This window comes from Oryctolagus cuniculus, chromosome 13 (genome assembly GCF_964237555.1).
Source record: "Oryctolagus cuniculus chromosome 13, mOryCun1.1, whole genome shotgun sequence".
Taxonomy (NCBI): Eukaryota; Metazoa; Chordata; class Mammalia; order Lagomorpha; family Leporidae; genus Oryctolagus; species Oryctolagus cuniculus.
The window spans coordinates 54,524,754-54,538,990 of record NC_091444.1 but is presented as its reverse complement, the minus strand read 5'-3'; the positions used below and the strand labels follow the sequence as shown (position 1 = coordinate 54,538,990).

General features: G+C 44.9%; 1 protein-coding gene across 9 annotated transcripts in view; it reads left to right on the top strand.

Moving 5' to 3' along the window:
- The window catches only part of ARID4B (AT-rich interaction domain 4B), a 154,737-nt gene that overhangs the window by 48,513 nt on the left and 91,987 nt on the right, over window positions 1–14,237 (top strand). The window lies entirely within an intron of this gene.

Sequence of the window (14,237 nt, the reverse complement as noted above, 5' to 3'; positions counted from 1 at the left end):
CAAAGAAATTAGATGTTATAGCAGTGTTAAATGAAATTACTTTTGAAAAGTAATTATATATTAAAAATAGTTTATATTTGGAGACAGCTTATGTTGAGAAACACCTTCTATTATGAAGTGAACAGCATGTGGTCTACAAACTCCAAGTGTGTAACTTACTAGCTATATGATCCTCAGGACAAGTTATTTAATTTCTCTGAGCCTAGATTCATGTTTGTTAAGTAAGATTGATAACAGTGGTAAAATTAATATATAATGTTAGGGGCCAGCACTGTGGCATAGTGGGTAAAGCTGCCGCCTGCAGTGCTGGCATGCCATATGGGTGCTGGTTCAAGTCCCAGCTGCTCCACTTCTGATCCAGCTCTCTGCTACGGCCTGGGAAAGCAGTAGAAGATGGCCCAAGTCCTTGGGCCCTTGCACTCACATGGGAGACCTGGAAGAAGCTCCTGGCTTCTGGCTTTGGATTGGCACAGCTCAAGCCATTGTGGCCCATTGGGGAACGAACCAGTGGATGGAAGACCTTTCTCTGTCTCTCCCTCTATCTATGTAACTCTGACTTTCAAATAAATAAATAAATAAATAAATAAATAAATCTTTAAAAAAATACAATGCTATATATTTGTTTCACATTATGTAAATATAAACAAATCATTTAATGGATATTTTCTTACTTTCTAGCACAAGATATTTCAGGTTCTTGTACTTTGTCCTGCCCAATCTTAACATCAGCCATTTCTCCTAGAATCCCTTGTTCCTTTAATAAATGTGTGTGGTTTTTTTTTTTTTTAATTTATTGGCAAGAGAGAGAGAGAGAGACGCACAGAAAAGGAACTTCCATCATCTGTTGGTTCATTCCTCAGATGTCAGCAGTGGCCCCTGCTGGGATCAAAGCCTGGAACCAGGACCTCTTCAATCCAGGTTTCCCATGTGGGCACCAGGAACCCAATCATTGAGCCATCACTGCTGCCACCCAGGGTTTGCATTAACAGGAAGCCAGAGTCAGGAGAGGGGTCAGGCATGGAACCTAGGTACTTCAGTATGAAATGTGGGTGACTTAGCTGATAGGACAAAAGCCTGTACCATTGTGTTTGTTAATGGAGGGTTGGATTAGAAATCAAGATCTCGGCTGCTGCTCTTTTGAGTCTTTGCCATGTCCCCCTCCATTGTTGGGGGACGTTGTTAGTCATTTGCTCCTAGGCCTTTGTGATGGACAGAACTAGGAAAATATAGTGCACACAGGCGCACACACACAAACACACACACATCTGTTAAGTACTTTTTTGTCTTTTTCTTGTGTGTTTATGACACAACTTGTCGCTCCCCCTCTTCGCGGAGGAACGACACTAAACCCTGCGTTGTTCTTTTGTCTGCTCGGCCCTCCCCGGGTTTGCTGCTGGTTCTTCCCGGGTTGGCTGCCGTCCTTCCACCTCCGTGGAAGGGCGGTTCCCCCTGCCACTTTCCCCACTTACGCGAGGGAGTGGCACACCGCCGGCCGGCTCTCTCGTGGGCTGCATAGGTGTTCCTTCAGATAGATGTTCCTGGTGCATGTTGTCTCTCTCCTCCTTTATAGTCCTGTTCCATCAATCCCAACTCGGCTGCCCACACGGCGAGTACGCTGCTCTCCTCCAATCAGGAGCAGGTCCTGCAGTATATTGGTTGAACTGGAGGCAGCTGTGTAGAAGCTGTTTCCTCCTCTCCCAGCGCCATATTGTGGGAGAGCAGATGCATAGAATAAGTCTTAATTCCAGTAACAGTCTAGTCCGAGTTGCTCCCCACAGATCCCCCTTTCTTTTTATTTTTGGCGTTGATATGCGCCTGTCTTCGGTGCCCCACGGCACACACTCTGCTCTGCTTGCTGGAGTTGCCCACAGGTGCTTACAAGCCCTACCAATCAGGCAAACCGAATCCGGGTCCTCTCTTCGCCATGTTGTGAGGAGGTTTTTAGGCGCTGATGCGTGCCTGTGTTCGGTGCCCTGCAGCGCATGCTCTGCTCTGCTGGAACTGCCTGCAGGTGCTTACAAGCCCTATCAATCAGGCAAACCGAATCCAAGCCTTCTCATTGCCGTCTTGTGGGGAGACTTATTGGTGTTGATAACGTGCCTGTCTTCGGTGACCTGCAGCCGCCCACAGGTGCTTATCGTCTTACTAATCAGGCAGACCGAATCCAAGCTTTCTCATTGCCATGTTGTGGGGAGGCCTTATTTTTCTCTATTTCTCTATCTCCGGGCATTCCTATTTCTCCCATTTTACTTCTATCTACCAGCATTCCTATTTCTCTCATTTTATTTCTAAACTTCTGTTTCTCTTATCCCTGCGGCTTCCCGGCGCCCGCCTTGAGGCTGCTTCTAGGCGCCTCGCCCCGCGGCGGCTTCCCGGCTCTGAGCCGCTTCCCGGCTTCGCGTGCTCTCCGCGGTCTCCACGCCCCTTCGCGCCCACACCACGGCCTTCGCGCTAGCCCCACATTAACTATCTACTTGCGCCCCGTGCGCTCTCCCCACTTGTGCCCCACGCGCTCTCTGCGCGCGGCAGCTTCCACGAATCACACAGCCTAGCTCACGTTTCCGCCACCGGTATTCAGTCTAAGTTCCCCGGGCTAACCTGGCAAATTCAACCTAGCTCACGTCTGCGCCTTTCGGTTTGGCTTCCCGTCTTTTGCTCCCCGGGCTAATCTGACGGATTCCAACCTGGCTTACGTGTCTGCCTCTAGTTTTAGCTTTTCGCCTTTTGCTCCCCGGGCTAACTTGAAGAATCCCAAGCTGGCTTACGTCTCCGCCTGAGCCTGCCCCCGCGGCTTCATTCTCCCTAACATATTTTTCTCTACCCGGTATGTTTCCCTAACTTTTCTTCCAACAACAATATTCCCCTCTCATTTCTCCTGGCTTCTCCCCACAGTCCGTATCGAAGTCTGTTCTAGCTTTCACTTTCGCTTTTAATCTCCTAGCTTCCCCGCCAACAACTGTGAGTTCAAACCATATTTCTAGTTTCAGTCTAATACTTACACTTTGTTATATCTTGTCTCCTTTTTTCTTTTTGATTTCTTTGGCAGTAAGAAACATGGCCCAATATATGTATATATATTTATTAGATCAATCAGTTTACTTACGTGGTCAATGTAGCAAATCTTCCAGCCACTTATCTCCTTTGTCGCTACTCAGTTCCCACATGTCCTCAGCTATAGGGTCTGCCTGTGTCTCCTATAACCCTCCTTCTTACTGCCCTAGTATACTCAACTGTCCTTTACCTCCTGTGCCTACCCAAGCCTTACCCCTTGCATTTGTCCTCAGTACCATATGAAAAGGAGAGAGGAAGTAGTCCAAGAGATTTTAGATTACACAATCTTCTATTTTTTGTATGCCCTAAAACTCTACATTTTAAGCTTAGCTTTTATTTTATTTATTTTAAAGATGTATTTTATTTATTTGAAATACAGAGTTACAGAGAGAGGGAAAGACAGACAGAAATGTCTTTCATCCGCTGGTTCACTCCCCAGATGGCCGCAACGGCTGGAGCTACGCCAATCTGAAGCCAGGACCCAGGAGCTTCCTCTGGGTCTCCCACTTGCATGCCGGGGCCCAAGGACTTGGGCCATCTTCCACTGCTTTCCCAGGCCATAGCAGCGAGCTGGATCCGAAAAGGAGCAGCTGGGACTAGAACCGGCCCCCATATGGGATGCCAGCACTTCAGGCCAGGGCTTTTAACCCACTGCGCCACAGCGCCGGCCCCTAAGCTTAGCTTTTAAGTGATGTACTTTTTGGTATAGGTGTATTTTTCATTCATCCTTCTGTTGAAATAATTTCATTATTCTTTACTACCTATTTGGGATTATCATTCAAAATAGGTTATGTACATAGACTTAGGGTTATTGTATGTGTTTTTTTTTTTCTTTAATGATTTTAATTATTTGAGAGGCAGATTTACAGAGAGGATGCGACAGAGAAAAAGGTCTTCCATCTACTTGTTCACAGCTGGAGCTGGGCCAATCCGAAGTCAGGAGCCAGGAGCTTCTTCCATATCTCCCATGTGAGTGCAGGGGCCCAAACATTTGGGCCATCTTGTGCTGTTTCCCAGGTACTTAACAGAGAGCTGGATCAGAAGTGGAACAGCCGAGATCTGATCCAGTGCCCATTTGGGATTCTGGCACCTCAGGTGGAGACTTAGCCCACTATGCCATAGGGCCAACCCTATTGGTGTTTTTGATTATATGATTTACTGAATGTTTTTAGCATAAAACTTAATGCTCTTATTTTTGATTCTCCTGGCTGCTTTTTATTTATTTATTTATTTTTTGGCAGGCAGAGTGGACAGTAAGAGAGAGAGACAGAGAGAAAGGTCTTCCTTTGCTGTTGGTTCACCCTCCAATGGCCTCTGCGGTCAGCGCACCGTGCTGATCCGATGGCAGGAGCCAGGTGCTTCTCCTGGTCTCCCATGGGGTGCAGGGCCCAAGTACTCGGGCCATCCTCCACTGCACTCCCTGGCCACAGCAGAGAGCTGGCCTGGAAGAGGGGCAACCGGGACAGAATCTGGTGCCCCGACCAGGACTAGAACCCAGTGTGCCAGCGCCACTAGGTGGAGGATTAGCCTAGTGAGCTGCGGCGCCGGCCCTGTCCTGGCTGCTTTTACACTTTAACCAGCTTGAATATTTTACACTTTTTTTTTTTTAATCACTGTGTTGGGCTGGTATTGTAGCATAGTGGGTTAAGCTGCTGCCTTCAATACCAGCATCCCAGGTAGGCACCTGTGTATGTCCTGGCTGCTACACTTCCTTTCTAGCTCCCTGCTAGTGGCTTGGGAAAGCAGGGGAAGATGACCCAAGTATTTGGGCCCCGCACCCATTTGGGAGACCCAGATGAAGCTTCTGGCTCCTGGCTGCACAGCCTGGCTCAGCTCTGGCCCTTGTAACCATTTGGGGCATAAATCAGTGATGGTAGGTTGATTTCTGTCTGCCTGCCTGCCTGCCTCTCTGCCTGACTCTCTCTCTCTCTCTCTCTCTCTCTTTCTCTCTCTGCCTTTCCTCCTCTCTCTGGCTTTCAAAGAAATAAATAAAAGAATCTAAAATTAAAAAAAAAAAAAAAAAAAAAAACTACTCCTGCCGGCACTGCGGCTCACTAGGTTAACCCTCCTCCTGCAGCGCTGGCACCCCGGGTTCTAGCCCCAGTTGGGGCGCCGGATTCTGTCCCGGTTGCCCCTCTTCCAGTCGAGCTCTCTGCTGTGGCCCGGGAAGGCAGTGGAGGATGGCCCGAGACCTTGGCCCCTGCATCTGCATGGGAGACCAGGAGAAGCACCTGGCTCCTGGCTTTGGATTGGCGCAGCACGCCAGCCGTAGTAGCCATTTGGGGAGTGAACCAACGGAAGGAAGACCTTTCTCTCTAACTGCCTGTCAAAAAACAAACAAACAGAACACACACACACACACACAACTCCCCAATAAGATATTATCTAGTATGATTTGCTTTTTTAAAGATAAATCTTGAATGACTATTTTTTATGCAGTGTCAACGTTAGCCAGCTATTCAAAGAATTGTCTTTCTAAAACTTATGTATTTGGTATAATCAATCCCAAATGCACATTAGAGATTGTTGTTGATTTATTTATATATTTATATGCTTCTTGGTATTTTGGCATCTTGAGGGATTATTATCTACCAATAGTTAATTTTTTAATGGTTTATGCTTTTTAGTAGAATTCAGCAGTAGGTGCCAGTTAGGACATTTGGTGATTTGACTAGAGAAATAATTGTTTAAGCAATGCTGGATAACTGTGAGGTAGCTGTTACCTTGACAACTAGAAAAACCATTCTATTTTGCTAAACAAAAGAATGGTAATTTAGTAGTTTAATTTCCTTTTTAGCATGCAGGTGCTATTCGAAAACACTTTACCCTCTGAGATTGTCTATATTATTGACCAATCAGAGACACATAGCAAAAGAAGGTAAGAGATTTTTTTTTCCTGGCTGAATAAATACATATATATATCTTTCAGGATTGGTGTTGTGCAAAACCATTTTAGGTAACCTGCAGACACAATAATTTGTACATTTCAACACTGGACTAAAGTACATTATTAGCTTCAGGATAGGTATATGGTCTTGGTTGTTTTTCAGCCCCACCTAAGGGGTTGTGATACATTTCATTATGGAGCCTCCCCACAATTATTTCACCTCCCCTGTCAGTAGAATTTAACATGATGTTTGAATTGAATTAGGGATATATTTTAAGGAAACCTCTTCTCTCCCCATGTATACATGGTTTTACACTCCTACATACTGGCATCTGCTGTATTTGTATGGAAATACTTTATGACTTAACCCTTTGAACAACGTACAATTTCCCCTCAGATTATTAGATAATAATAATTACCTTTATTAGGCATTTTATGTGAGCTCTGTTGGAAGCACTTTATGTGTAGCAGGAACTTCTTCCAGATCTCCCACATGGGTAAAGGGGCCCAAGGACTTGGGCCATCTTCTACTGCTTTCCCAAGGTGATAGCAGAGAGCTGGATGGGAAGTGGAGCAGCAGCCCATATGGGATGCTGGCACTGCAGGTGGTTGCTTTACCCACTAAGCCCAAGTGCCAGCCCCCCTGTGATAAATTGTAAAAAGCAAAAAATACTTTTCTGTTATTAAAAAAAAAAAAAGGAAACTTCTAACAGAAAAATTTTGAATAAAACACTTCTATTCCTTGCTCTGTAGTATGATCATTCCCAATGATTATATTAATGAAAGCCAGTGTAGTGTAGGTTAATTCCTATCATTATTATTATATAATCTTTAATGCAAGTTTAAAAGTTTCAGAAAGCTCCTTTTTCCATGTGCATAACGATTATTTCTACATTTTCAGAAGTGGAAAAAATACATCTTAAAAATATCAAGCATTTGGCCCGTGCCGCAGCTCACTAGGCTAATCCTCTGCCTGCAGTGCCGGCACCCCGGGTTCTAGTCCCGGCTGGAGCGCCAGATTCTGTCCCGGTTGCTCCTCTTCCAGTCCAGCTCTCTGCTGTGGCCCGGGAAGGCAGTGGAGGATGGCCCAAGTGCTTGGGTCCTGCACCCACATGGGAGACGGGGAGGAGGCACCTGGCTCCTGGCTTTGGATCGGCGCAGTGCGCCGGCCACAGCACACTGACTGTAGCGGCCATTTGGGGGCTGAACCAACAGAAAAGGAAGACCTTTGTCTCTCTCTCACTGTCTAACTCTGCATGTCAAAAAAAAAAAAAAAAAAAAAAAAAAAAAAAAAAAAAAAAAAAAAAAAGAAACAAACATTTTATCAGTATTTTGTGGTATTTTCTCATTAGATTTTATATTAGAAAATATTGAATTCTGAGGAGTATTGACAAAATGAAAAAAGTAATTTAACCTTGAATTTGCATTTGTTTATGGTGAGCAGCCATTTACAATGTAGTTTGTCTCTTGAATATTAAAGAGATAAAAAGGAGGAGGTTTCAAATCTGAATTTGCATTGATGTAATGACTTTTTTTTTTTTTTAGCACATTGAGTGTTTCAAAATACTCTTCTTAATAGCTGACTACTTTAGGCATCTTAACTGAGTGCTTTTTAGTATTGATCTTTCCCAGATGTGGAAACTGAGAGGTTTGTTAGCCTTAAATCTCATCTAGGTGATGGCTGGGATTGGAACCTTGTCTTTATGCTTTGAAAGCTGTTCTAACAATCAATCCATTCTGTTATCTCATGTTAGACTAATGATAGTGTGATTCTTTGCCCTACTAAAATTACATGCATGAATCTGACCATGCTGGATGTAAATTTGATTTGGGTTTCTGTAGAAAGTCTCATTTATGTTTTTGATGGCATTTAAAAGTATTTTTATAGTTTTACTTCTAGATAATTATGATGTCTCAAAGCATCCTTTGAGACAGTCTTTATAACTACAATACTTTGATATAGGCTTGTGAGAGTGTGCATTAGGGCCAGCACTGTGGCGTAGTGAGTAAAGCTGCTGCCAGTAAGTGCTAGCATCCCGTATGTGCGCCGGTTCGAGTCCTGGCTGCTCCACTTCCGATCCAGCTCTCTGCTATGGCCTGAGAAAGCAGTAGAAGATGGCCCAAGTCCTTGGGCCCCTGCACCCCCTTGGGAGACGCAGAAGAAGCTCCTGGCTCTGGCTTCAGATCAGCATAGCTCCAGCTGTTGTGGCCAATTGGGGAGTGAACCAGCAGATGGAAGACGTCTCTTTCTCTCTCTGCCTCTCCTACTCTCTCACTCTTTAACTCTGACATTCCAATAAATAAATAAATCTTAAAAAAAAAAAAAAAAAAGAATGAGCATTAAGGGCATAGTGCTGTGGCCTAGTGGGTAATGCCACCAACCGCAGTGCTGACATCCTATATGGGCACTGGTTTGAGTCCTAGCTGTTCCACTTCTGATCCAGATGTCTGCTAGGGACTGGGAAGGCAATGGAAGATGGCCCAAGTGCTTGGGCCCCTGCACTTGCATGGAGACCCATAAGAAGCTCCAGGCTTCTGGCTTCAGATTGGCGCAGCCATGGCTATTGTGGCCATGTGGGAAGTGAACCAGAGAATGGAACACTTCTTCTCTGTAACTCTGGATTTCAAATAAATAAATAAATATTTTATAAAATATGTGCATCAAGGTTCAAGCTATTGAGAATTTTGGAACAGAAAAATGACATACTTAAGAGGTTGTGAAAGAAATAGAAGCTGGCCGGCGCCGCGGCTCACTAGGCTAATCCTCCGCCTAGCGGTGCCGGCACACCGGGTTCTAGTCCCGGTTGGGGCGCTGAATTCTGTCCCGGTTGCCCCTCTTCCAGGCCAGCTCTCTGCTGTGGCCAGGGAGTGCAGTGGAGGATGGCCCAAGTGCTTGGGCCCTGCACCCCATGGGAGACCAGGAAAAGCACCTGGCTCCTGGCTCCTGCCATCGGATCAGCGCGGTGCGCCGGCCGCAGCGCGCCGACCACGGCGGCCATTGGAAGGTGAACCACCGGCAAAGGAAGACCTTTCTCTCTGTCTCTCTCTCTCACTGTCCACTCTGCCTGTCAAAAAAGAAAAAAAGAAAAAAAGAAATAGAAGCTGAAGTAAGATCAGAACATGGATCATTTCCTTTCCTGTGTTTTTTCTAGCAAATTAACACAGCTCTCAAAATGTGTTTTAGTATTAGTGTCTTTTATTAGACTGTGATTTTTCCTTTTGCAAGTCTCCCTCTAAGGGTCATTTCTTTTGGATGACTTGCATTTCCTTCTCTTGTGTTCTTGCTTGAAGGAAGGAAAATATTACCTTTCAAAATAATAATTTACTCCCACAATATTTGATGTAATTAATACTGTTCTCCTGTCAACATGGATTTTTATGTTAGTGAAGATATGAGTTGGGCTTACTTTGGGGAAAACAAAATCCCTGTCTCAAATTTAACTTTAATAAATCTGCCCAGTAAGCATGTCTGCAGTTCGTTGTACTTGAAATGATTCTAGTATCTGCTGTGAATACTAATGAAAAGAATACATGCATGGGTTTGTGTGTAGTAGTATTCTAAATATGTTACTCTTTTGTCCTTTCTTCTCTTGAAATTCTCTATTAAAAATTTGAATCCTATCATTCCTTAAATATTTATCATCCTTGAGTATGTACAAGTATTCAACCTTTGGATGATTTCTTGTTCTCTTCTACATTTGTAATTTTGAATTCCTCATTGGTTTTCTTTCTTCCTTCCTTCCTTCCTTCCTTCCTTCCTTCCTTCCTTCCTTCCTTCCTTTCTTTCTTTCTTTCTTTCTTTCTTTTTTTTATAGGTAGAGTGGACAGTGAGAGAGAGAGAGAGAGACAGAGAGAAAGGTCTTCCTTTGCCGTTGGTGCACCCTCCAATGGCCGCCGCGGCCGGCGCACCGTGCTGATCCGATGGCAGGAGCCAGGTACTTCTCCTGGTCTCCCATGGGGTGCAGCACCCAAATACTTGGGCCATCCTCCACTGTACTCCCTGGCCACAGCAGAGAGCAGGACTGGAAGAGGGGCCACCGGAACAAAATCTGGCGCCCCGACCAGGACTAGAACCCGGTGTGCCGGCACCGCTAGGCGGAGGATTAGCCTAGTGAGCCGCGGCGCCGGCCTCTTTTTTTCTTACTGTTTTGTTTTTTTTTTTAATTTATTTATTTATTTGAAAGTCAGAGTTAAACAGAGAGAGGAGAGGCAGAGGAACAGAGAGAGAGGTCTTCCATCTGATGGTTCACTCCACAATTGGCTGCAACAGCCAGAGCTGCGCTGATCCGAAGCCAGGAACCAGGAGCTTCTTCTGGGTCTCCCACATGGGTGCAAGTGCCCAAGGACCTGGGCCATCTTCTACTGCTTTCCCAGGCCATAGCAGAGGCTGGATCAGAAGTGGAGCAGCGGGGTCTTGAACCGGAGCTCATGTGGGATGCTGCCACTGCAGGCTGTGGCTTTACCTGCTATGCCACAGCACAGGCCCCATGTCAGGATATGTTAATAGAGGTTGTTGCAAGTTGTGACGAGTTAGGAGCCTACAATCAGGAATAATGTCATACCATTTAGGCTTTTCTGGTTCTGATATCCAATACCAGTTGTACCACCAAGTAAATTAAAAATTCCTTGAAATCATTTCTGTCTTTGTAAAATGTTAAAATATTTAACTGACAACATTGAACATAATGTACACCATTATGAACTGGTAAATTGTGAAGATTGCCACAATCTAATTAGCATATCCCGTATTACCAACGCTATAAATTATATTTCCATTCTTAAAATTTTTGAGTGAAGTACTGTAAGTTCCTTTTTATAGTGTTGCTAAAATAAAGTCAATAGTTTATCTGGAATTTAACCATTCTTTTAGCTAAGGAAAATTAAATTTTTTTATTTGACAGGTAGAGTTATAGACAGTGAGAAAGAGACAGAGGAAGGTCTTCCTTCCGTTGGTTCACTCCCCAAATGCCCACTACGGACGGCACTGCACCGATCCGAAGCCAGGAGCCAGGTGCTTCTTTCTGGTCTCCCATGCGGGTGCAGGGGCCCAAGCACTTGGGCCATCCTCCACTGCCCTCCCGGGCCACAGCAGAGAGCTGGACTGGAAGAGGAACAACCAGGACTAGAACCCGGCACCCATATGGGATGCCGGCACTGCAGGTGGAGGATTACCAAGTGAGCCACGGCGCCAGCCCAGGAAAATTAGATTTTAAGAGGGCTTGCCCGGCGCCGCAGCTCACTAGGCTAATCCTCTGCCTTGTGGCGCTGGCACACCCGGTTCTAGTCCCAGTCGGGGCGCCAGATTCTGTCCTGGTTGCCCCTCTTCCAGGCCAGCTCTCTGCTGTGGCCAGGGAGTACAGTGGAGGATGGCCCGAGTATTTGGGTGCTGCACCCCATGGGAGACCAGGAAAAGCACCTGGCTCCTGCCATCGGATCAGCATGGTGCGCCGGCCACAGCGCGCTGGCCACGGCGGCCATTGGAGGGTGAACCAACGGCAAAGGAAGACCTTTCTCTCTGTCTCTCTCTCTCACTGTCCACTCTGCCTGTCAAAAAATAAAAAAATAAAAAAAAAAAAAGAGGGCTAAGACAGGTAGGAAAATTTGAAATGCATTTACTAACTTTAGGTGCAATATATAAACATCAAAAAAATGTCAAAATGATTATCTTTCATTGAGCATAAGCTCCTGTTGTAGCATTACTGAATTTATATAGACATTTTCTTAAATAGATTTTTTAAATTATGTATTTTGTTTTTGAAATCTTAAAAAATGTTTAAAGACGTACATGGAATGTGAGGTACTGGCCATTCTGGAGGCCTTTTATGTAATTGTTGTATTGGGAAAAAAAGTTTTTTTTTTTTTTTTTTGGATATGGGTTATTTCTGTGAGAATTAGCTACAGTTATTTTGAAATTAAAGTGATACTTTGTTTATTTGTTGCTGTGTAACAGTATTTTCCACTTTATGTTAATAGATGTCAGTATAAAGGTTATTTGGAGGAATAGATTGGAAAATGTTTTCTTTATTAGGCATCTTAGATTTTTTTTTTTTTTTTTTTTTTTTTTTTACAGGCAGAGTGGACAGTGAGAGAGAGAGAGAGAGAGAGAAAGGTCTTCCTTTGCCGTTGGTTCACCCTCCAATGGCCGCCGCGGCCAGCGCGCTGCAGCCGGCGCACCGCGCTGATCCGATGGCAGGAGCCAGGAGCCAGGTGCTTTTCCTGGTCTCCCATGGGGTGCAGGGCCCAAGCACTTGGGCCATCCTCCACTGCACTCCCTGGCCACAGCAGAGGGCTGGCCTGGAAGAGGGGCAACCGGGACAGAATCCGGCACCCCGACCGGGACTAGAACCCGGTGTGCCGGCGCCGCTAGGCGGAGGATTAGCCTAGTGGGCCGCGGCGCCGGCCGGCATCTTAGATATTTTAACATATATTTATAATTGTTCAGTAAATGATTTTCCTAAACGCTGACTCCTTTTTTTTTTGTTGTTGTAGTTCTTGAGATATCAGTATTTCTTTAATGCACTTTGGGAAAAGCTTTGTGTATAGTCTTCCTTTGGCTATGGAGCTAATGACTGTAAGCAGAAGAAATACTAAGAAATCTAGAACCTGTGAAGATATGTATCCAGTTAAAAGTCAAGGCACGGCTATTAAAAATTAAATGACAGGGGGCTGGCGCTGTGGCACAGCCGATTAAAGCCCTGGCCTGAAGTGCCGGCATCCCACATGGGTGCCAGTTCTAGTCCCGGCTGCTCGTCTTCCGATCCAGCTCTCTGCTATGGCCTGGGAAAGCAGTAGAAGATGGCCTGAGTTCTTGGGCCCCTGCACCCATGTGGGAGAAGCAGAATAAGCTCATTTCTCTTGGCTTCAGATCAGTGCATCTCTGGCCATTGCTGCCATCTGGTGTGAACCAGAGGATGGAAGACTTCTCTCTCTGTCTCTACCTCTCTCTATAACTCTGTCTTTCAAATAAATTATATATATATATATATATATATATATATATATAATTAAATGACAGTTGAGGAAATACAAATATTATTTAATAGAAAAGAGTAAATAAACACTGGATTCACAGCAAAGCTTTTTTTTTTTTTTTTTAAGAAAAGACATATTCATTTATTTGAAAGGCAGAGTTACACAGAGAGAGAGGGAGAGATCTTCCATCCACTGGTTTACTTCCCTGCATGGCCACAACAACTGGGGCTGGGCTAGGCAAATACTAGAAAGTTGATTCAGGTGTCCCATGTGGGTGGTAGGAGCCCAAGCTCTTGGGCCATTTTCCTCTGCTTTCCCAGGTGCATTTAGCAGGGAGCTGGATCAGAAGTGAAGCAGCTGGAACTCGAACCTGTGCTCACATGGGATGCCAGCATTGCAGGTTATGGCTTACTTCTGCCCCACAGTGCAAACTCCATACCAACATTTTGGCTGAGTAGTTTTATTTAAGTCTTCCCAGATGAGAGTTTCTTCAAATAGTTTATAGTAGGTTAAATGTATGGTTGTTTTTTTTTTTTTTTTTTTAAATTTGTTTCCTTTTACATTATTTTACCGTAGAAATATCTGGATAGACATAACAGAGCTGTTCCGAATTTAGATGGCTACCAAGTTATAGCCTAAATATTAGAAGATTTTTTTCAGACCATAAGCTTTTTTTTTTTTTAAAGTTTCATTCTTTAGTTTCATTTATTTTATTTGACAGGCAGAGTTACAGATAGAGAGGGAGAAAGAGAGAGAGAGAGAGAGAGATCGAGAGAGAGAGAGAGAGAGATCTTCCATCTGCTGATTCATTCCCCAAATGGTTGCAGGGGCTGGAGCTGGGCTGATTGGAACCTGGTCTAATTAGAAACCAGGAGCTTCTTCCAGGTCTCCCATGTTGGTGCAAGAACCCAAGCACTTGGGCCATCTTCTGTTCCTTTCCCAGGTGCACTAGCAGGGGACTGGGTCAGAAGTGGAGCAGTCAGGTCTCGAGTTGATACCCATAAGGGATGCTGGCGCTGCAGTTGGCAGCTTCACCTGCTACGCCACAGCACTGGCTCTGACCATCAGCTTTTTTTTTTTTTTTTAATTTTATTTATTTGAAAGGCAGAGTTACAGCGATGCAGAGAAGAAGAGAGAGAGAGGTGTCTTCCATCTGCTGGTTTACTCCCCAGATGGCCACAATGGCCGGAGCTTGGCCCATATGAAGCCCGGAAAACCTCTTCTGGGGCCTAAGGACTTGGGCCATCTTCTGCCATTTTCCCAGGCCATAGCAGAGAGCTGGATTAAAAGTGGAGCAGCTGGGACTCGAACCGGCACCCATACGGGA